General features: G+C 40.3%; 1 long non-coding RNA gene across 2 annotated transcripts in view; it reads left to right on the forward strand.

The window, feature by feature from the left end:
* The first annotated feature begins 248 nt into the window (after positions 1-248).
* LOC128853695 (uncharacterized) overlaps positions 249-18,858 on the forward strand; it is a 28,245-nt gene continuing 9,635 nt past the window's right edge. For both annotated transcript variants that reach the window (XR_008452385.1, XR_008452386.1), the window contains exons 1-4: positions 249-562; positions 6,224-6,259; positions 13,579-13,751; positions 14,490-14,619. This is a non-coding gene — a long non-coding RNA (uncharacterized LOC128853695). The remainder of the gene's footprint in view (positions 563-6,223; positions 6,260-13,578; positions 13,752-14,489; positions 14,620-18,858) is intronic.

Below are 18,858 nucleotides of genomic sequence, written 5' to 3' on the forward strand. Positions count from 1 at the left end.
ATTGCTGCAAGGAAACGCAGTGGATAGGAAAGCAGAGAGTTGCCTGTCCAGGGAGGGAAGTGTTTTATGGCACAGTCTATGGCGCTTACACAAAGCCAGGGCAGGATTCCTATTGCTGCCAAACCCCTAAAAAAATTACAGTCCGTTACCATCCCAAAAGGCAGTGGGAGATCCTGCACAGTATGAAAAACAAAGCCTTTCCCAACATTTCCCTCAATCTATTACACAACGGAGAACATTATGCAACTATTACCCCCAAAAGCAGTTTGTTCAATTATGCCAGTAATTCAACATAGCTAAACACGCATAAATGCAGCTTATAACTCCCTTCTAAGAGGGAAATATTATTCATTTCCAGGAGATATGACCCTGATTCCACTACAACTGTTTGTGGAGTGAGGTATTTATTGGAAGAGCTATCCTGGTTTCATCTGGAATCTTTGCCTTTTGTTGTCTCCTTCTGGTCAGTGAAACTGAAGCACTTGTGTGACCTTTCATTTAAAGAAAGGTTGGAAATGCCAGCAAAAGAGCCAGACTGACATGGAGCAAGGACCGCTTCCTGGTAAGTCTTCGTAGATCTGGGGTCAATTGTTTTTACTTATGTTTTTAGGTTTGCTTGGTTTTTTATTAAGAATGCAGAAAACCATAGAAAGTAAATCCCTAGTCTTGAAAATCTTCATTCTAATTACAGATAAAACACCTCTAAATTCCCAAAGCTCTAATTACGTGCATATATTTCAGCATAATGTAGGCTTGGTGTTGCTAAACAGAACAATGAGGATATGGAAAAATGAAAATATTGACTTTCTTTGACAGAGGGAAGGAGGTCTCAGCTTTAGGTTTTCGCGATGGTGTTATCAGCTTAACTATGTCTAATTAACTTCATCCATTGTGGTCAAGTCAAAATACAAATACAAGAAAAGTCTAATCAACAAAGTCTAATCAAGTGCAACCAAAAGCTTAGAAACACTAGCCCATATTATTTTTCCCTGCCTTTCCTATGTTTGTTTGCACAAACAAACATGGGCAATCAGAGACCAAAGTCTTTTAATCCCCGACAAGTAAAACTCCCCTCTCCATGTAAACCCACCAGGTTGAAAACCCCTGTAGTACTTAATATCGTACTTTCTACAAGAAAGCCGTAATTTATATATGCTCACTGCCCTACCTAGAGAAATCTTTAATGCTTGTCAACAGATTTTCACATTTTATATTCTGAAGAACAGTTCTGCCAACATTTCCATGATACCTCGCTCCTCCCTCCTTTTCAGTTTTATTCATGAACAGTTCCCACAAGTCACCGTTTTTCAGAGAGGTTTTTACAACACAGCATTGTTAATTTTAGCACCTCTGTGTTATGTTGCTATATCTGCTATAACCAGTGCTGCTGGAAAAGCAGAGACAAATGGATGGAAAAGTATCTTCTAAGATAAACTAAGGAAGCTTATTCTGGGCTGTTTGGATACCAATTCTCTCTAGCTTTTACGTGAAATAATCTAAGCAAATAACAGTATACCTTACCAATCAGCCAAACCACCAGCAATCATTTTGCCTTCTGTCACAAGACACCCACTATGGTGGAAACTGTTTCACCTGTATCCCAGAATCCCCAGAAGCCTGTAATCCTTTGCTTTATTTTGCAGTATGCAGAGAGATGTTCATCACCAGTTGTAAATCTATGACACTGTCATAGGGAACCCTAAGGGGATCTTTTAACAAAGTCTTGCTGGTGTTAGCAACTGATAAATTGCCATATGTTAGAATAATTCCCTCTCCACTTCATTTCCTCCTGGGACATTTCTAAAAGCAGCCGTACCTGGCCTACGCTGGCTGCGTAATTACCCAACAATTGGTAGAGTAATGGTCTACCAATTTGCAGTTACTACTCTCACGTCTTTCATAACATCTCCTACAGCAAAGATCCAGGTTAACTCACTGGCTTAGCATGTTGTCATTCTGCAGCGACAACGTTGTGATGACAAGGCATTGAAACACATGCAATGAAATATCCAGGATCTGGGATAGAAACTAAACCTGGGATGATCCTTGGCACTTGAGCATTTAGCTAGGAGGGCGCTGCAAAGGATCACTGCGAGGATGGGCATCCCTTACACCACCTGGCCTGCGCGGAGGTGCACCACTTGTTGATGAATGCACTTCACCAACAACGACTATCCCCGAGTACCGAAACACTGCCAAAGAGAATCCTTTGAAGTCCGATTCTCTTCACTCTGATTTTTTATTTTGCCTCTGTTTTTAAGACAGAACAAGTATAACAAAAAATGGAATGCAAAAATCAGGCTCAAGATGAACCTCACTTCTGTTTATGGCCATGTGTATTGCTTGTATGCTGCTTGATTTTTTTTTTTTTATTTCTTTTTCAAACCCAAGACAAAAGCCTCTCATTCCAGCACCTTGTTCACTTGTCTTTTCAGCCATCTGGGTGCTGCATTTTGCAGGGTCTCAATTTAGACATCCTTTATTCTCACTAAACTAAGCAGCTAACATGAGAATGACATCAGCATCGATTGCTGCTGCTGCTAAAAAGAAAAGCAGTAAGAACAAAACATAACTCGCGCTGAATAATTTCAAAATGCTTCTGGCTCTCTCTCCTCAGTCATATGCATGAAACCCTGCTCCTCGCTTATGAATTACTGCAGGAATTCGTACATGAAAAATCAGGATATAGTTCTGCAGATGTCAAATGCAAACTTCAGCAACAGCCAGCTATACGCAGTCTGAATCAAACTGAAGCTTTTTGGCTTTGTTTGGATTTCTTATATCCACAACTTTAACTTTCCCTAATGCTGCTGACATAAGTATAATTTTGTCTTTTGAGGCATTATTAGGATGCCTTCAAGTCCAGCCAATGAAACCTGCCACTTCAAAGGAGAAACTTTATATGACAAAACTAACAAAACCGATGGGTTTGGGGGAAGGAGTTAGTAGTGTTTACTTTGTGTCCCAAGTGAGCACCTTCCATCCACCCAGGGAAGCTGCTCTCCTTTTTTTAGCTGAGGCATCAGCAAAGACAGCAGCACAGTTGCTTCTTCTGCACTAGCAAGTGAAAAACGAGGGGAAAAAAGAAACTGGCTTCTGAGTGAAAGGTGAGCCAGAAAAAGGACATGCAGAAGAGTGAACAGAGCCCCCAGAGCAGCTACCTTGTGCCAAACCCCAGAAGGAACAAAACAGCTGCAAGCAAAGCCAAGAAATGAGCCAGGTTTTGATGAAGCGTCTGTTGGAGAATTTTTTTTTTTTTTTAATTAATTTCAGAACTTGTCATATGGGTTATGAAGCTGAAACTGAAGGGAACTTTTCCTTTTTTTTTTTGTAATTGTAACAGCTGCTCTTGCTAGCAAACACCTGTACTGCCTAGAGATTTCTGGTTACCTCTGTGGCTGCTGCTGCTGGAAGTAAGAGGAAATAGTTTGGTAGATTTCCAGTAGGAATTAATTAGTTTCACTTAAAAAATAAAGACCAGCACTTTGGCTTAGAAACATTTGAGTCTTTGCCTGTTTTCCCTTGGTTTCTTTTGTCTGCCTCTGGCTGATCAGGCCAGCCTCATCTCACCCTGATGATCATTTCTAAATGCAGGGGAAAGAAAAAAAAAAACAAAACCCTCACCACAACTTTCAATGTTTGTTCCTCCATCCCTTTATGGATCTCCATAATCCACACCTTTACATCCAGTCCTATGGTTATCTCATCACCCTTCAAGAGCCAGTTTCCTTTCTGCCTTCGTAGCTCTCCAGGCCCAGGTGCTCACCTGCCAGGAGCAAGAAACTGTAACAGATGGACAGAATAGCTGGAGACAGACGCGCTGTGAATACGTAACCATCCCCTCTGCCCCGGCATGTCCTGTGGCACTTGCTGGGGGTACACCTGTGTTTTATTGGCAGCTCAGCCAGTTGCCCCATGGGGAGAAGGCAGCAGACCTGCAGAGCGGAGGGGGAGAAGGCAAAGGAAGCGCAGCGACTAGAGACAAAGGTTTGAAAAGGCTCAGCAATAACAGATGGATGCAATAGCTGAACTACCCACAGTCCTCAGGACTTTGGAACATCATTTAAGAGTGGAAAATGGGCAACAGGAACAAAAGACTTTGCATCTCTTTGTTTTAAATTCCAGAATTTTTTAATACCCTGAGTAAATGAGAAGACATTGACCTCTGTGATTCAAAGTCTATTTCTGCAAGAAAATTGAAATTGAAAGTGCCATAGAGCAGTTAGAGGCTTTTTACAGTACAGAGGAGAAAAGTCAGATCACTTTGAATGGATCACGACTCTGCTCAGACTCTGCAGCCCAGAAGCTGCCAGAACCATCCCAGCCTCAGGATACATCTGCCCAAGTTGTCTTCACTTCTGCATTGTTTGGTCGTAAACACAGTAATATAGGTGCTAACTGTGCCGATGCTGTTGCTTTTCTTCTTTAGTGTTTCTTATAATATAAACAGTACATTATGTATATACCGATTTTGCATTGTTTCAACTGGACCTCTTTGTAGGACCCGATTTTAGTCATTTACAAGCTGGGAGCTGGCTGCCTGCCTTCGAAAGCCACCATGCAGAAGCACAGAGAAGAAGAGCTTATCTTGGTGTGTGAACTCCTACACCACAGAAAAACTTGTCTTGCAGATCAGATGAGTACAAGGACAATGCGCCTCTGAAATATTCAAACTCCAAAAATATCCAAGTAATTAATTAGACTGAATTTAACCTTGCTTGCTAAAAGCATTTGTTATTATTGTACAGCTCATCGTGGTAGGTAAATGTTGGGTATCAGGTACTTACTACTGAATTTCTTCTCAGTCCTTCCAAAATGCAGTTTAAAAGATGATGGCAGAAAATCCATCGATCAATTCCCAGTTTGGAATACTGCCCACGCACTGATGGGGAGCTATTCCAGTCTTTTCATTCTGGCTTGCAACATTTCTATAAGAGGCTTTGATTCAGACAATACTCATTACTGCTGCCTGCTGATATACACCCAGAAACCGAAGGAGATTATATTGTATAAGCCTGAACATGAATATCATAGGTTAGTTAGAGCAGGTCTTGGCAAAAGTTCAGATAGAGGGGGAAAAAATGTCACTAATATCCACTGGACATAAATTACCAGTTTAAAACTAGCACCAGTTCATAGATTTAAATGGATTTTTAATGGACTCCAACCTCGCGATTAAAGCAATAAGAGGACGTGATTCCTCTATCCCCAGTGGCATCGTAAGGGCTTCATTGACATGTGCCTTAGTGATTTATGGTTGACTGCCTTAATCTGAGCTCCAAGCACTGTGGGAAAATGCCCGTGCAGCAAGACAGATCATGCAAAAGCGCACGCTAATTTAGCCATTTGAGCAGTATTCACAGGTATTAATCTGCCTGTGCTCGGACCCACTCTGCTCCAGGATCTTCAGGAAGGTCACTGGGGCCTTTTCCTGGCTGCAGTGGAATCCAATAATTTCTGTGTATATCAATGCCACACATCAGTTTTAACACTGATATTTCGGTGATCTTGTAAGATGCCTTCTCTTTGTTTGTGTATTTGGATTTTTGGTGATTTGTTTTGGTTTGTTTTTTTTTCTTTCATTCATAACAATGAGAATGTGGTATTAAAACTTTCAGCAGTTTTATAACGAACAAATTCTTGATGTGCAAAATCAGAAAGACCAGATCAGGGGCCAGATCTCAATTGCCCTGACAATTCATACTGCGCAGAGCGGAAGCGAACACAAGTGACGGTATTGGCACTGTTGCTATCACACAGAAAAAAACAACAGCCTCACACTCTCTTACACATGTGTTTCTTTGTCTGCTCTGCGCACTGCTTTTTAGATGGCATTTAATGCAATGAGGTTGAGAGGAAGAGAAAACAATTATTGACAAGGGCCTCAATTATAACACTCAGCATTATTGGGAAACAGCAAGTCTCAGAAGGGAAAAAGCTATGGATGTGGCGTACCCAGCCCAATAAACCACATGGAGAACAGGAGTAAACAGTTTGTATTGAAAGAGGAGTCAATACTGTGGGCAGTTCCTGTATTTTATCCACTCCCTTGCCTTCAAATGGTTAAATGGAAATACTACAAATACAGCTTCCCGGGAGTTTATCCTGCTTTTGATGTTATAACCATTATAGCACAATCATTTCGAAGCATTGTGATTTCTTTTAAAAATCAAAATGACTCCTGCAGTGAATCTTCCTTCTTTTTTTTCTCCCTTTTCTCCAGAGGCAGTGTGTCTTATCTCAGCTTTGTCCCTCACTGGTAAGTCAAACTGTATCTTAGATGTCACATCCCGTCACACTTATCTGTGATTTCATGCATGTAGCAATACTGGATTTTAGCTCACAAGCTTTGTTACTGCCCCAATCTTTTTAGGTCGTGACTATGGCAACTGTTCCATAAGTTACTTCTAAACAACCATAAAATGTAGCCCATAGTACAGGAGATGTCTCTCATCAATACACCTTAATTTAGTCTGTAATCACACTGCAAATTAGCCTGAAAGAATCAACAGCGCTACCATTTCTACTTAGGTGGATATTTCTGAACCAAAGGAGGTTAAGTCAAAATAAAATTTACAGTTGATTTGGAACTGTTTAGTATCATGAAGATAGAACCAATGCAGGTGAAACAGCTCCAGTTTTATTAGAAATCTCCAGACTGCTGTGTCAGAACACAGTGTTTTCTTTCCTTCCACACAAATGCATGCTGGGACCAGGGTTTCCCAATTCATGTTTCTTACCTTTTTCCCTTTTTTCTGCCTAAGTAGGCCATTCTCTGACACGGTACCAACCTCCATTGTGGGCTCAGACTAAACAGACACCCTAACCAGTCTGACAAAACCTGGACCAAAATAATTTTGTTTAGTGTCTTGCTAACATACCATGAAAATCTAATCTGCAACTGCACAAACTTACTCCAAATGTGTAAAATCCTGGATTTGTACAGAGAACTGTCACTCATTAATTAGTGCCAAACTAATCAAGAACATCAAAATCAGCTTGCAAAACACTGTTAGCCCACTCCAGAGTCCCAGGATAGCAGCAGTGCAATTTAGAGGTGATCCAGCTCTGAGCTATCTGCTAGCAGACGACAGAGCAGCACAAGGCATTACATGACACATGTTGACATTCTGGCTCCAAGTGAAACACGAAGTCACCCATTGTGGCTTAATTCAGTGAATACTTACAAAAGCCCAATCCCTAACAAAGCAATGTATCTCCACACTTTTCCAGGCTTTAATTCTGTCATGAATGGTACGTTATTGTATGTGCTGATTACAAGATTTTCATAACACTTATTTTTCTTTCTTTTTAGCTAAAAATTTATACACAGGCACCTGACAGAGAGCTACATTTACAATTGCTCTACAGCCCCTTTAAACAGTCCAGGTAGCTAAGGGATTCTCTTGTAACCAATAAGGTTCTCATCATTATGTTCCCCCAGGGATATAACTTTAAAATTAGTTTGCTTCCCTTTATCTCTGACAGAAAGAAATACTCAACAAACAATTGAAATTTGAGTGCTTTGTGTGTTTTACTGCAGTGATGAAAATATTCTCTGCATGATGGTAGGTGTCTTAAAGAGACTGGACTTCTCCCTCATTGTCAACTTTCCTCCTGGTGAGAATAGCACAAATCAAAATATTGTGATCTTCTAAAGACAAAATGTCATTAGTAATTAGCAGAAAGGCTGAGAAATACTGAGAACTTGGTTACATGGAGATATCTCCTTCTCCACAGCAATACTGTGGATGCCATTCCTAAGTGTGAACACGTGCGTAAGTGAAGGTTGAGAGCCATGGCAGAGGCTGGTAAGCAGCCATCCACCCAACCCTGAAGAAGGCTTTCTGCAATCCAGTCTTCAGCATCTCTAAGCTCAGAGCATGGGTATGTCATCTTGCATTTCTTTCCGATGCGAAAATAGAGGAGAAATACAAGAAAAACCACCCACTTTGTTTTAGCTAATGGTAGTATCATTTATGAGCACACTAGAAGCTCAGATTAAAAGCTGACTGACAAGTAGCTCACTTTATCACTACAAGAGAGCACACGAGTTAATATTTCAGACATGATCTGAGGTGGCAGTGGGTAGGCGAAGTGATGGAAACGACACTAATGCTATCCTGACAGGCTATGACTTTCTCAGTGCATAACTGAAGGGTTAGGCTAAGCCACAATGTTAGATTTGACAGTAATGGTATTGCTGCAGATTGCAGTAAGAGCAGTTTGGAACTAGTTGGCTAAAACTCTTCCCCTTTTCACAAGCACTTACCTAATATACCTGTAATCTTCTGGCAGATTCACATGTCACGGGAGGAGGATTTTGGAGACTACCAACTCAAATGGGTGTGGTATCAAGGAAACACGCTAAAAAAATTACAACTGCAGCAATAAATAACCTCTGCTTGGAATCATCTGACAGACAAAACAAAGACTGAAATCCTCATAGAAGTTCCATACTACACAAACAAGGGATTGAAAAAATGGTGTGATATCCCCAACGTGTTTATCATTTTTCAGAGATATACAGATTTCCTTTTCTGGTCTCAGGTTAATTATAATTGAATTTGACTAAGAACTCTAACCGCTAACTAGTGCTTCCTTTCACTGTGAGGGCTAGAGAAAACAGCCTGCCACTGTAAGCTGAAAATTCTTCTCCTGGATTCAGTGGTGAATAATTCATTCTAGCACTACATTTGAACTCACAGTGCATCCATAAGGACTTACAAAAAGACAGAATTAAGTGTCCAAGCAATCTTTCAGCCTTGCTGAAGACTGCGAGTCTCCTTTCTTGCATCTGATATCTAAACACACCTTTTTTTGCAACACGAATCACTGCAATTACAGCAGTTGGTCCCAACTGGTCCTGCACAGCTTCAGCACAAGTGGTATGAAAATACAATGCCCCACATTTTCCTCTTCCAGACATAACAACAGCCGAAAATCAGTCTCAAGTATAACCTAAAATTTCAACCACTAATGTCACCTCTTTATTACAGCTTCTCAACAATGTCCACTTCCTCAGTTATGCCTCAGTTATGCCTCCTGTGTCACTGCCAGGAGCCAAGGGTCTCAGACAGAAAAGCCCACAGCCTACTAGATCTGCTTAAGCCACACATCGGGGCATCTGTTGTTTCCACAAGCTGTTAATATTGATTTTGCAAGCTTTTTCCTGCAAAAGTACAAATTTAGGAGCTCTTTCGTCACAGGCTTTTGCAATGTATCACACGACTCGAGAGAGGGCAAAGCAGAGTACATCTTCCTGCATGCAATGATGACCCCTTTTTAGGGACCAGGCAACAGAAATAGGTGTCTCATCCTGAAAGTGGAATCTGATGCAAACTGCTGAGGTACAGAAGTACTTCAAAAGAAGCAAAAAAACTAATTAGAGAATGAATCAATTCTCTATCTTTGCTCTGAGCACTACAAAACAGGGGTAGTAAATTGAAGCCACCAGTATCACAGCATGGTTTCACTTGTCATACACCGAGACCTGAAGCAAAAGTCAGCGGATTACCCAAAGACAGACTCAGAGAAACACAATAGGACCATAATTTCAAGTAAGTATATTTCAGAGTAACATAATAGGACTGCTTTTTAGAACAACACTTTACAAATAAGAAGCATATTTGCCACCCAGTAACTGCCTAGAGGGGTATTTCTGAAATACTGGCTCAATGTGCTGAGTACAACTTTCCCAGCTGACCCAGACACAGTCCAAACTTCAATTCAGTTGCAAATGGCACAATATTTCATACCACTACTGACTCAAATATATTCATGGAAACAAAAAGTAAATGAACAGTCAAACATTTTCCCACTGTTTTAGTGAAAATGCACTTGTGAGGAATCTCATTTTAACGACTCTTGGGCGTAAGCTGCTGCTGTGGGTCTGATCACACAAGGTTTAATGAACTGATGAGGCAGAAGTCACACAAACTACAAAAAATACAGGTTTCAGATTCCACCACAGCCTCTTGAGACAAATCAGTTATCTTCCAGAGGTTCAGTTTACCATCAGTAAAACATAGTTGTCTATTTTTATTACAGATGTTCTATGTTACTCGAAAAAAGCATGGAGACACTAATTAGGTATCTAGATTCTGGTATAATAGCCATAATATCAGACCTAAATGTACTACCAAAACCACAAGAAACCTGAATAGTCCCTAAGTATTCCAGCAGAGTATAATAGGTAACCATAAGAGCATCAGGGGCAGTAATTAAAACAAGAAAATGAAACATGAATTTCCAAAGCCAATTTAAATGCAAACTCTTCAAATGTGGTGCACAGAAGCATCCTACAAGGGTCCGGAAGACTGGCAAAGCAGATTAGTAAATGCATACAACTGCACTGCCATGACCAGAGCATTTCATCTGCTGCGGAAATGCAAAGCCATCTGGAGTGACAAGCTGGAGAGAGTAAAGGTCCTGCAGGCCTTTGCCAAGTTTCTATAAAGTGCAGTGAAAACGGTGAAAAAGAATATGAATCATTTAAAAGCAAAACTATATTAAGAAATGAATAAGCATCCACTCCCATTTAAAGTGAAGGGATGAGACTAACATAGTTAATTATTTGGTATGGGTCAGATCAGACTGAGAAGAGATTCCAGGTTTTCATCTTTTAAGTGTGACCTCTGAAGGGCAGAAAAATACACACTCAGGCTCATTCCTAACTCTGTTCTCTTTACTTACTGAGAGAGTTTCCAGTCAAATCAGTGAGATCCACAAAATAAAGGGTGAGATTTTTCTAAAGCATTTAGAAGCATTAGCACCCAGCAATCTTTAGACTTTCTGGGCAAATCAGGTTGTCTCTCATTTGGGACGATTAACTGCCATGGTTGCTCCAGAACAAATCCATGGAGAAATCAAATTTCTTTTATTTTGGATAGGTGTCTCTGTTTTATAAGGACACTGAAAGAGTAAAGGTGATGAGCTGTGGAACAGCATAACTGTAACATTGCAGCTACAGGGAAATGGCTCATCTCCTCATACAGATGAGGCTTAAATTCCTCTGGCACTTTTGGCCATTTCTTGTAAATTTCCTAAACACCATTTACACCAGGACTTTGAGATTAATTAGTAGAGTCCTAACTGCCAAGCAGTCATTGCAGACAGGACTACTTGTTACAGAAATGTTCAGCCCTAAATCGCTGCATTACATGACATGTAAATCTCATTTGTGGAATCAAAGGATGCAGCCAGGAGACACATACGAGTTGCTAGTACACAACCTCCCCAAAACCAACCCTGAGAAACCGGAGGCAGCATTTTGTCTTTGCTCAGGTTCAGAGAGCTCAAACCATCATCTCTGGTGTGGTGGGCAGCAGGGATCTCGCATGACTCTGGAAAGGAGAGCTCTGATACAGCTACAAGTACAGACAAGTGTTCATCTTATCTGCATCCAGATGCAACTCCTACACAGCTGCTCTCTATTGATGCTCTTGGGAAGATTTCGCAGTAACAAGATTTTTATCATGCGAAAGTCACAGATCCTCTTTCTCAAACGAAGGCATGACAGAAAGGCTGTATCCAGAAAAATAAACTGCAAGGAAAAATTATCACAGCTGCAGGCAGAAGCAAGAAGAGCTTCACACTGCTTCAAGCGAAACTTCCCAGTACGCAGAGGAATGGGCAAAACCAGGCTGTGGGCTCTAGCTGGGATTGCTTTCCTAGTCAAAACCATCACAGGGAGGGGGAATGAGGAGGAAGGAGGCATAGTCTGTATTAAAAACAAGTAAATTGCAACAATCAGCAGGTCTGCGGTGCTGGAAGGAAAAGTCTCAGTGTGCAGTATACAGCAGCACGGGAAAGATTGACTGCAAGAGAAAACCAAAACTTCAGGGGAGATCATTCCCCTTGCGCAGAATTCAAACAAAATACAGAAAGCTTGTGTCAGGCAGCATCTGCTCCACAAAACCAAAGCACACGGCTATGGTATGGTCATCCTCTGTAACACCAAGGAGCAAACAGCTGAGAAATGATGACAGCAAAGGCCTGAACGCGGCTGGGCACAGCTGTGAGCCGCGGGGCCAAACAGCCCAGACCCGGGCTGCAGGGGAGCAGAGAGCCGGGGCAGCAAAGGGAAAGCACGAGATTATAGGCAGAAACAAAGTGCTCCCTTCCCTCTTCTTTATGTCACATACCATAGAAATTCGATTTCCCCTCCTGCTAACCTTAATACAACAAATGCTACAGAGGAATCACTGACTACAGAATTTAGCACACTGAATTATTGAATTTGTTCTTGGTGCGCACCTAAAATACGTTTGGCGAAAAGAAATGTAGAACGAGACATGTTCAAAATAAGTATGTCTGATATATCCCTCATGCTCAGAAGCTACGCAGCAGCCTAAGGCTCTGTCTGACAGTAGCAGCCCTTCTCTGCTCCCAGTATTTACGCTGGATCAGCCAATATCAGTAAGTTCAAAAAAAAGATTTTCAGTCCTTGAATACCAGCACCATATATTTACTAGTGGCTATGGTTACAGCGTTAGTAATTCCTTTTCTGGTTTTCCTGAGAATCTACTTTTATCCTTTGCCTTGAGATTTATCAAAATCTTGGGGGCTGATTTTCAGCTTTTTAAGGTCTCATGAATACACTTACATTTGTGCTTCATTGGTAAAATGTTGATTTGGAATTTTTAAAAGTGTTTCTCCCACAAGAACTGAAATAGGCTTTTGAAACAATCAAAATACTTAGTCCCTTATGATTTTTTATAAAAAGAAATGCAATCAAAATTGATTTTCCAAATATTAGGGGAAAATGGTTTTATAATTGAAAAAGTCTTTTTGATGATAATATTCTGAACAGTTCCAGAGTTCTCATTTGTTTTCCAGTGTCCTTCATTACATGGAATAGAAAAGTGTGTAATCAACAACAAAGCCTAAACAAATATTCAGAGGACAAGCTCTTTCACAACTGCATTTTTTAGATTAGACGTTAGGAAAAAATTCTTCACAATGAGGGTGGTGAGGCACTGGAACAGGCTGACCATGGAAGATGTGGATATCCCCTCCCAGGACACGTTCAAGGCCAGGTTGGATGGGCCTTGAGCCGCTTGATCTGATGGGAAGGTCCCTGCCCGCAGCAGGGGTTGGAACTGGATGATCTTTAAGGTGTCTTCCAACCCAAGCCATTCTATTATTCTATGATCTTGTGCTGGACTTCTGACACGGTTGGCAAAATCCTGGTCTTTCCGAACAGAGAACACACCACAGCTCAGAAGAAAAACTGGCTGAAGAGACTTATCTGCCCAGTAAATTCAACTCTAGGATGAAATGGACAAGCAACCTATCAACATCAATCACAAGAGCTTTCCTGGTGTATATGGGAATCTCTTAAAGATATTTCAGAGCAATTTTGACACAAAACCCCCAAAATGTTTTCCTAGAATAGAAATATTTCAACAGCTCTTCAAACTGTAGTTTAATTTGACCACACACATGCGCGCCATTGCTTTCTCCTGCTAAATCCCCAGTTCTAGCCTCCCAACAAATCACCGTCACCAGGAGTGGTAAGAAAAGCAAACAATTCTCTCATTATCTACCAAACTGCTTTTTTTTTTTCTTTTAAAGTCATAATGTAGATTCTCATCTCTTTTGGTCTGATTTGTATTGAGTCTTGTTGGCAGCAAGAGTCCAGAGCCACAACAATGAGGATCCTTGGCAGAGACACTGGATGCACAGTCTCATTTCCAGTACTCGTACGTGCAAAGACACGAAGAGTCAGGCGTGAAGCACCGCTGAAGGTGAGAGCCGACTGCCGTATTACTACTACTCTTTTTTTTAGCATTACTAGCAGTAATAGTAAAAATGCAAACCAAGATGTTTCCAGTGACAAAGCATTTGAGATAATAGCCTGGCCCTAAAGCTCTCCATCAAATAAGCATTATTAGCGTGCTTTAACGCATGGGGAAAGTGAGCTGCAGGGAGGAGAATGGATTCACCTCCTTTTATTGAGAAAGCCTAAATCGTAATCTGTTTTTCTATAACATTTTCTAGGAACAGAGAAGTGAAAGGGAAAAGTTTAAGGACGCTTTATGTAGACACTAAACAACGTGATAAGCATATAGGGAGGAAGACAGCCTTATCTTTTCAAGAAGCCACTTCTTAAAAAATAACTTTTTTGGCTCAGTTTGACCTTTCATCTCACAATCACAGAAAACTCTTTCTCAGGAGTAGAAGTTAACTGGATCTGGGAGAAAATGTCCTCAATTCAGCCTTGTTGTGAGCTTTACTCCTTTAAAATTCAAGAAAAGCAAAAATTTTATCAAAACAATTTTTTTGTATTCTTTTTCTGGGTGGTACAGAAACATGCAGTTACACCATGCTCCAAGATCAGCTCCACTCCTGACTGTCCTTACAAGAAAGCTCCTACAGTTAGAAGCTGACTAGTCCAGCCTCAAATCTTCGATTGCTGGGGAAATACTAAAAATCAGAAATTCAGTTCAGCAGGAATTTCAGACTTTTCCTTTCTCTTCCTACAGGGAATCTAAGAAATCTGCCCTGGAAAAACACCTTATCTGCGATGGTATCAACTCAGCAAATTTTCATGAGACCACAGAACTTTTTTGCTGATTACTCTGTGAAAGTGTTACTTCTCCTGGGTTCCCAAAGGTAATTAGTAAACAGAATAGTGATTTTTAAATATAGTTTTCTGCTTGGCTGCTGAACCACAAGCACTGTCTCTCTGCTTTAAAGTCTGTTCCTGGAGACTTCCAAGAGTGTGTTTTTAGAGCTCTTCCCCAAGCGGCTGCTGTTCATGCTCTGCGCGCTGGGTAGCCTGATGAAAAATATCCACCTGCTCTACCGCAATTCTTTGAGAACTTTTGTCTTCCTCTATGCCAGTCAACATTCAGATATTTAGCCGGTTTAAGTGAGCACTGGAACTAATTACACAGATACACACATTTATAAGAGATTAAGATCTTGCCCCCGTTTTCATACATTCATTGAGATTCTACTATAAAATCTCATATTGTTTTAAGCTCTAGTCCAAATCAGAGCTGATCATCGAGGTAAGCTACAACCTGGGATATCCCAAGACATCTTCTTCTCTAAAGTGCCGGATTCCATTCTGAAAGTGTAAAGCTCCTTTTATATCACTTAAAACTGACTTAGCAGTTTTTGTAGTGATGAAAACTGACTCCAGGTTAGGTGGTGGACATAACCAAAAAAAGAGCTTTGCAGCTAGACAATAAGCAAAGTCAGAATACATGTCTACTTATCAGCACAGAGCACAGTCTTCAATACTCTTGCCCTACATCAGCCTATGAAATATATCCAGCCTATGAAAGCCTCAATAATGCATGCATTAACCAGGTTAAAATCCTTTGTTTTTTTCAGAATTTGATCCTTTATGAGAATTAACCTCCCTTCTTTATGATATCTATAATTTCCTCTGAATTAGCTATTCTAGACCTGCAAAAATTGGAGGTGTCTAAAATATCCAGGAGAAAAGCAATGCATCTCTGGACATCTAAATCTTCCTTTACACAAGCAATACAGCACAGCTACACATAAATCAGTGATGTAATAGACATTAATCAATGAATGAGAATGAAGAAAACTCTGTTTTATGCTGCTATTAAGTGATAGCAACCAATTAAAATTATATCTGTGAAATATAGGTCACATCAGAACAGTATTTGTCAGAGGTCACATTGTAGCACTTGAATGCCTGGCCTCAAGGTCACAGGACAGAAAGTATATTTTTAATTAGAAATTAAAGTTACAAAACTACTGCTTTTCATTTAACGACTGTTTCTGTAAGCTGGTACCAGGTTGTACCCATTTTGTTTGGCAGTAGCCTCTAGAGGCAACTACACTTTGGAAACAAGACATGAGCTACTGAAAAAAAAGAGGTAGTCAGGACTTTGTATTACTTTGGAATGGTCTCTCCTGATGGGAGACTGACTGGTCCGTTGCAAGAAAAGAGCTGGCACAGTATGTATTATACACATGAGCCAGCTTGTTTTGGACACACAATGTGGAATTCGGTTTAACATTTCTACAGGAAGAACACAAATCCCTAAAGGAAGATTTTGAAAGAGCTGGCTGCTTTCTACTAATCAGTGCATTAACAAAACGCAGCCACTCATAAAACTTTCGTGATCTGCCTACAGCATCCCATACGCTGCTTTCAACACCCAGGAGATCTTTCAACAGCTTGTGTCAGGTATCTCTGCCATGCGGTATCTGATATAAATCATGTAAATGTTGTAAAAGTTAGTTACAGCTACATCCCACTTCAGGGAAACTGATAAACGTTTAAGAGAAATCTTAAACCAGAGGACATGGGAATTCTGGAAGAGTAGGTTTTTTAGGGGTGCAGTCACCTTTCACTCGGCATATGCCTATTGACGCAAGTCACCTTCGGGAAGCATTTGTAAGGGAAATTCTCATATTCATCCTCACATTGGATATATACCCGGCAAAACTGAGTGGCAGTAATCTGAGTACACCATCGGGATTCAGTCCCTCCACCAGGAATGACTCATACAGCACTTTCCTTTTCTCTCTGCGCATCCTCCACAACATAGGAGCTTGTCTTGCCCATTTCCAAAATGAAACATTGGAAGAACCAATAGTTTGCACTTCTACTTGCATTTCTACTCACTCAGAATTGTAGCAAGTGGGTTAAGTGCTCAGAATAGACCCATTTACCCTCTCTATAAACCCTGTTGATTCACAACATGCTATGTGAGCAGACATTCAAGGTAACCGAAAAAGGCAATCAAAAGGAGGGGGAGGAAGAATGAGAAGAAGTCAGTGGTTCCCAGCTCCCTGGAAGCTGCTGCTGGCTTTCTACCATTCTAGCCTCAAGGGACATGTGACTAAAGTCTTCAAGACAAAAAGGAAAGAATAAGAAATACCAAGTTTAAAGAGCAACGCGATAGATTTAATTCAGATGGTAAGAATATCTTTCTAATAGTAAGTCTAATAAAGTCCTGAAATGGATTATTTATAGAAATCAGGGGACGCTACATCTGAAGTTGACCCTCTTGTGTATGTATTTGTATACCACTTATAAAAATTTCTTAGTCACTGCACTGGAATTTATTCTCTCAGAAAAGTGTGCCATGAACCGCACACAGTCAAGGATATTCACACTGGAAGATGAATATCTGAATACTTAAAACTAGCAGCTCTCTGGCAATCCCATATTCTTCTGTAGCATTTGAATATGAATCATTTTGGTGTTGTATCAAGCCCTTAATGTTCTTTTGATGCTGAGTTTCTCATCTGAATTTCACTGGGACTTATTAAACGCAGGGTTTTTCTTTCCCTATCTCATATTGACATGATTACAGTAACTATGTATAATTATGTGCACTGGGTAAATATGCTAATTGTATAATTGCAACATTGAAATAAATCCTAGCAAACAGAATATTCTTAGGGCTGGCAGGACACATATTGATAGGTATAACAGAGCTAGAAGCACTCTTCTTATTTCGTATTATTAATATTTAGACATAAAACAGAATATAATTTATCTATCATCTAGGTGACCCTTCCGTTCAAAGGCTGGATGGCAAGCCCTGCTGTCATAAGAATGGAAGTTAATAATGTATGTGTAATAAGTGCACAATATCTTTGCCCAAGGCTATCATCTATATGCTGGAAGTAGGACAACCCAAGGGTTAAACTGGGTCTGCTTCTCAAAGCTGCAGAAGGTTGCTTGGAAATGTAAAATATTATCACTAGTTATTTCTCTTTGTGGAGAAGATCTAGAAGGAAAAATTAAACTGAAATTGTACTCAAGTACTGAGAAGGAGAGAAAGACAGAGACACAAACGTCTCTACATTATTGTGCTTAATTTTTTTGAAAAAAGAAACAAGGGCAAAAACACCTAAGAAAAAGATGCAGATTTTATTTCTGCTACTGACTTGATGTGTGATGTTGGATTAATTACTTCATGTCCTTTATTTCCTTTACTCTGCGATTAGATTGACATCTGTCATCGTGCATTTGTGCATCAGTCAATAGACTGGGACGTTGTACTCACTTGGGTGTCCCAGTGCTGTCATGAGTTTCATTCACACAACACTTAAAAAGAAGTTTTGTCTGATAAAGGTAGACATGACCTTCAGATAAGGCAGGGAGGAAAGAGAAGAGAGGGAAAAGAGATTTATGTTTACCTTTAAAAAAAATGATAGGATTCAGCTGGGATGAGTTTCCAGTTGATTTTAAAAAAGAAAAAACAAAAACCAAACCAAAAAAAACCAAACGACAAACCCCAAACAAAGCAACAACCCAACTCTTTAGAAATGAGTGAATGAAAACGATGCTGTCAACAACTGCAGTAGTACTGGGAGCTCTCAGAACACTATTCAGGTTCCAGCATAGTATTAAAGTAATGACGATACCCATGAAAGCATTCATTTATACCGCAGTAGGAGACAGGTTGAGATATAGTGCAACTTATCATCCTGACCTGTTATTAGGGCTGTGGATTTGTGTCCGCTCTGACACAAGCTAATATCATTGGACTTGACTCGGTGAGATTACCGTCAATGATCCTTAAGGTAAAAAGTTATGGCATACATATTTATTTTGTATGCAGAACAGACAGCACCAGGCAGACTCGCCCTTCTGTACCTGTGATGAGTAGCAGACCCTATAGCATATATAAATTCTTTACACAAATGAGCTGTGCAGGTTCAGTCAGATACACAGAAGTCCTGCACCTCACTAAGAAGGGCCATCATTTTGCTTGAGGAAAGGTCAAGGACAGGTGCATGAGGTGTAGAGCTTGGTGCAAAAAATGTCTTACCCACATGCAGCACTTAGTAAATTATATAACATTACCACAAGGAACCTGGCTATTAAAGACCTTACATCTTGAGGAA

This window comes from Cuculus canorus, chromosome 15, assembly GCF_017976375.1.
Source record: "Cuculus canorus isolate bCucCan1 chromosome 15, bCucCan1.pri, whole genome shotgun sequence".
Classification (NCBI taxonomy): Eukaryota; Metazoa; Chordata; class Aves; order Cuculiformes; family Cuculidae; genus Cuculus; species Cuculus canorus.